The sequence below is a fragment of the Alligator mississippiensis genome, chromosome 15, assembly GCF_030867095.1.
Source record: "Alligator mississippiensis isolate rAllMis1 chromosome 15, rAllMis1, whole genome shotgun sequence".
Classification (NCBI taxonomy): Eukaryota; Metazoa; Chordata; order Crocodylia; family Alligatoridae; genus Alligator; species Alligator mississippiensis.
In genome coordinates this window covers 15,560,961-15,566,164 of record NC_081838.1, presented here as the reverse complement: position 1 = coordinate 15,566,164, position 5,204 = coordinate 15,560,961, and the positions used below count along the sequence as shown (strand labels likewise).

General features: G+C 50.3%; 1 long non-coding RNA gene across 1 annotated transcript; it reads right to left on the bottom strand.

Annotated features, from left to right (window-relative positions):
- Window positions 1-3,768: 3,768 nt before the first annotated feature.
- LOC132245758 (uncharacterized) lies at window positions 3,769-4,600 on the bottom strand. The gene is made up of 2 exons (XR_009457473.1): window positions 4,551-4,600; window positions 3,769-4,346 (listed from the first exon to the last, which is right to left on the bottom strand). It is a non-coding gene; the product is annotated as an uncharacterized LOC132245758 (long non-coding RNA).
- Window positions 4,601-5,204: the final 604 nt, after the last annotated feature.

The following is a 5,204-nucleotide window of genomic DNA, read 5'->3' as shown; positions in this document are numbered from 1 at the left end:
CATTTGTTTGTCACACGTAAGCAGTTTACTTATTTAGAAAATAACCCGCTATGTTATCAGCTTCTGGTTTGGCAGAAAGGAGGAGGTTAACATCTGCACACAGACAAAACAAGGCATGAAGGTTTTTCCTTATCTTAGAACATTTTAAAACACATAGCATCAGCATCTTTTTCTCTTCTCTTTCTCTCTCTCCTTTGTCAAGTAAGAGGCCTGGTTAAACTTATTTCCATACATGGCATCCGCTGACTCCTAGTTTCTCTAACCCAACAGCTGCATGGTTTCCTCTCCACTGCCCCTCCAGCACTGGGCATGGCCACTGTGCACAGCCAGGACACAAATCCCTATAAAAGCACTCATTTCCACTGCTTCCCTATCCACTTGGCTCCTCATTCATTCGCTGCTCTTCACAAGACAGGTAAGTTTCTTTCTCATTCTGAAAGCTTCACTTTGTTGCCAGCATGAGCTTAGCCTCTTATTTTATAGGCATTGCTGATTCAGGAACATGGTGTTATACCCAAGGGTTGGGTTGCTTGTTTGTGTCTTTGCTTGGATACATGGAAGGGCGGCATCACAGAGGATGGTGCTTGCTCACCAGTGCTATGCTCTCTCTCACTTCCAGGTCTCTCTGAATTGAAGAACAGAGAGCAGCATGCCCAGCTGCTCTGCACAAGGCACTGACTGGAGGCTCATGACCACGGTGCAATGTGCATGGGGGGGCTGAGGGCACCTGAATGCAGGAGGAGAGGGAGGGTCTTGCCCCAGACCCAGATGGCATGGCCTCATTGATCCCATTTTCCAGGTGCAGGGCAAGGATGGCCAAGCTGTGGTTCATGCATGGGCCATGGCACATCATGGAGGGGCAGGATGCTGATCAGGAGGTGAGGCAGCGGAGGGGGATTGGAGTGGCACTCAGGCAGGAAATGGGGTTGGGGGTGGTAATTTATGGCCCAGTTACCAAAACGGCTGCCCCACTGCCCCAGGGCACCTCAGCACCCTTGTCCTCTGCTTACACCTCTCCATGGACTCTCTCCCCACTCCAGATGCCCATTCCCAGCCCTGCAACCTGGGGCATTGCATTCAGGGATGCTCTCCCATCCTATTTTCCTCTCTCAGCCGTGGCTGCCAGCTGCGCTGCTCTGAGCTCAGCTTATGATACAGATTGTCACTAGGGAAGAGTTTGGTCCAGGTCTGGGCCACCCACGACAGAAAGGATGTGGAAAACTTGGAGAGAGTCCAGCGGAGGGCAATGAGAGTGGTTCAAGACCTGAGGCACTTGACTTTTGAGGAGAGGCTGAGGGACCAGGGCTTATTTAGTCTGAAGAAGAGAAGACTTAGGGGAGATATAATAGCAGCCTTCAGCTCCCTGCAGGGTGGTTGCAAAGAGGATGGAGCTGGGCTGTTCTCAGTGGGGGCAGATGGCAGGACAAGGAGCAATGGGCTGACCATAGTGTTGTACGTTTGGGGAAGAGGGTAACTGCTACTGAAGCTAATGGAGAAGGAGCATCTTGCCCTAGGCCCAGATGACACAGCCTCATTGAACCCATTCCCCAGGTGCAGGGCAAGGATGGCCAAGCTGTGCTGTGTGCATAGGCTGTGGCACATCAGGGAAGGACAGGAAGCTAAGCAGGTAGTCAGGCAAGGGAAGGGAACTGGAGTGGCACTCGGGCAGTACATGGGAAGTGGGGGGTAATTTCTGGCTCACACATCAAAAAGGCTGCCTCACTGCCCCAGGGCACCTCAGCTCTTCAGGCCTCTGCTCATGTCTGTGCACAGACTCTCTCCCTTTTGCAGATATCTGTTCCAGGCTTTGTGCTCAGGGATGCTCTCCCATCCCAATCTTTCTCTCAGCCATGGCTGTCAGAAGCACTGCTCTGAGCTCAGCCCATGATACAGATTGTCAGCAGGGAACATTTTGGTCCTGGTTTGGGCCTCCTGCAACAAAAAGAATGTGTATAATTTTTCCAAAGCACTGGAAAAGGGGCAATGTGGTCCCTATTTTCAAGAAGGGGAGGATGGAGCAACTATAGGCAGGTTAGTCACACCTCTTACCATGGGAAAACCTTTGAAGAAATTATTAAAGATCACATTTGTGGGAGGCCAGCAGGAAAAACAATGCTAAAAGGCAACCAGCACAGGCTCATAGCAGGTAGATCCTGTCTGACTAAACTTGTTTCTTTTTATGACCAGGTCACAAAATGCTTAGATGCAGGAGTCAAGGTTGATGTCATTAACTTGGATTTTAAAAAGGCCTTTGACACAGTGTCTCAGCCCATTCTCATAAATAAATGAAGCCGCTTTGACATAGATGATTACACGGTCAGGTGGGTGGCAAATTGACTTAAGGGACACACCCAGAGAGTGGTTGTGGATGGGTCGGTATTGACCTGGAAAGATGTGGGCAGTGAGGGCCCCAGGTTCAGTCCTTGGACTGGTGCTGTTTGGTGTCTTTATCAGTGACCTGGACGAGGGTGTGGAGAGCACTCTGTCCAAATTTGTGGATGGTCCCAAATTATGGGTCAAAGTAAACATACCAGTGGACAGGGAATGGATTTAGGAGGATTTGGACAGGTTGGAAAAGTGGGCAGAGCAGAATAGGATGCAGTTTAACAAGGATAAGTGCAAGGTAGTGCACCTAGGGCAAAGGACTCTCCAACACACATACAGACTGGGAGATAACTTCCTAAGCAGCGCCAAAGCAGAAAGGGATCTCAAAGTCATAGTTGACTCCAAGATGAACATGAGTTGTCAATGCGATGAAGCGATGAGTAAAGCTAACCACACTCTATCGTGCATTAGCAGGTGCATGATGAATAGGTCCAGGGAGGTGATACTTCCCCTGTATGCAGCTCTGGTCAGGCCGCAGTTGGAGTACTGTGTCCAGTTTTGGGTGCCGCACTTCAGGAGGGATGTGGACAACCTTGAGAGGGTCCAGAGGAGGGCCACTCGCAATGGTTAGGGTCCTGCAGGTAAGGTCCTCTGAAGAGAGATTGAGTGCCCTGGATCTCTTCAGCCTTTGCAAGAGAAGGCTGAGAGGGGATCTAGAGTCTGTCTACAAATTTGTCAGGGTGGGGACAGCAAGGAATAGGAGATGCTATGTTTACAAGGGCACCCCTTGGAGTTACTAAAAATGATGGCCATAAATTGACAGAAAGCAGACTTTGGTTGGACATCAGAAAGAACTTCTTCATGGTAAGGGTTGCCAGAATCTGCAATGGGCTCCCAAGGGAGGTGATGTCCTTCTCAACCTTAGGGGTCTTTAAAAGGAGACTGAACAAACATCTGGCTAGGGTCACCGGACCCCAGTGCTCTTTCCTGCCAAGGGCATGGGGTCGAACTGGGATTTGGCCTCCTGTCCTGCCAGTCAAGGCTCCACGCAGGAGGACCATGTGTGGGACAGGGGAAGAGGGGCCAAAGGCACAAACCTCCATTACCAAACGTGGGGAACAGTAAATGGTGGTGATGGGGAGAGCCAGAGAGGGAGAGCAGTAGGTGCCAGAGGTGATGGTGTCCGTGGCTAAGGTCCACGGTTCTGCCTGGGAGATCAGCACTCTGAGTTCAGCTCCCGACACAGATCCCTGAAACAGCCTTGGGCAAGACCCTCCCTCTCCTCCTGCATTCAGGTGTCCTCTGCCCCATGCACATTGCACCATGGTCACAAGGCTCCAGTCACTGCCTTGTGTGGAGCAGCTCAGGGGAGCCTGTGCTGGAGGGGGCAGTGGAGAGGACACTATGGAGCTGTAGGGTTAGAGACACACCAGGAGTCAGCGGTTGCTATGAAAGGAAATTTTTATTGCAATATGGTCACAGCGCAAGATAGGAGGAAAACGCCTGAGAATAATTTAAAGGCTGATCCCACATCCCCGCACCCAGCTCCTCCCGGGGAGGAGGATGCCAGGAGTCCAAATTACAAAGTCAGTTGCCACCTACATAGATTCAAGGCACCACTTAGAACAGGATGGCAGGTAGGTACAAGAGCAGAGCTTTGAAACGGTCACGGGAACAACCTGGGAAACCATTGCAGAAGATGAAGGGATGTGAAAGAAGCTGCACGCAGGGACTTGCTGCCTTGCTCTTGGTTTCGTGGTGGTGGACGTTGCCGCAGTGGGTTGGGGTGTCAACCTTCACTTCTGCGGAGGGCATTTCGGTGGAGGACAGTCAGGTGGTGGGCATTTCTGTGGAGGACACTTCTGGGGAGGACATACTGGTGGAGGACAATCCGGTGGAGGACACTTCTGGGGAGGACACACTGGTGGACACTTCGTGGGAGGGCACACTGGAGGAGGACACACGACCTGCTTGCACTGCTGCTGGTCAGAGTAAGACATGGTTCTTCGATTCAGAGAGACCTGGAAGTGAGAGAGAGCACAGCACTGGTGAGCAAGCACCATCCTCTGTGATGCCGCCCTTCCATGTATCCAAGCAAAGACACAAACAAGCAACCCAACCCTTGGGTATAACACCATGTTCCTGAATCAGCAATGCCTATAAAATAAGAGGCTAAGCTCATGCTGGCAACAAAGTGAAGCTTTCAGAATGAGAAAGAGACTTACCTGTCTTGTGAAGAGCAGCGAATGAATGAGGAGCCAAGTGGATAGGGAAGCAGTGGAAATGAGAGTGCTTTTATAGGGATTTGTGTCCTGGCTGTGAACAGTGGCCATGCCCAGTGCATGGCACGAGGTTATGTGTAATTCCAGACCTGCCCATTAGTACCCTCCTTAATTTCCTCATGTTAATCATCCTTTGCTTTTGATTGTTTCATTTTTGGACAAGGCTCCAGACCCTTGTCACTTTTTTCCTTCCCCATGTTGAATAAAGTGGTATCGAGAGCAGAATTTTTATTCTCATTTACAGAAACAAATAACTTGTTGTTTCATTCTCCTCAAGGTTTTCAAGTCTGTATTACACCTTTTTTTTGTCCTGATACATCAGTTTCGCAGAAACTAGACCCTGGATGCAGTGCTGATGTGTCCTCCATTTCTAATACAGGATCTTTAGCTGCTGAGAATGACCACCCTTCACTTAAAATAAGTTAATATATAGTGCAAGACTGGAAGGGACCTTCAGATCTGATGGTTGGGGAGCTGGGGCACATTGCTTGTGAGGAGAGGCTGAGGAAACTGGGCTGATTTAGTCTGCAGAAGAGAAGACTGAGGGGAGATTTAATAGCAGCCTCCAGCTCCCTGCAGGGTGGCTTCAAGGAGGAT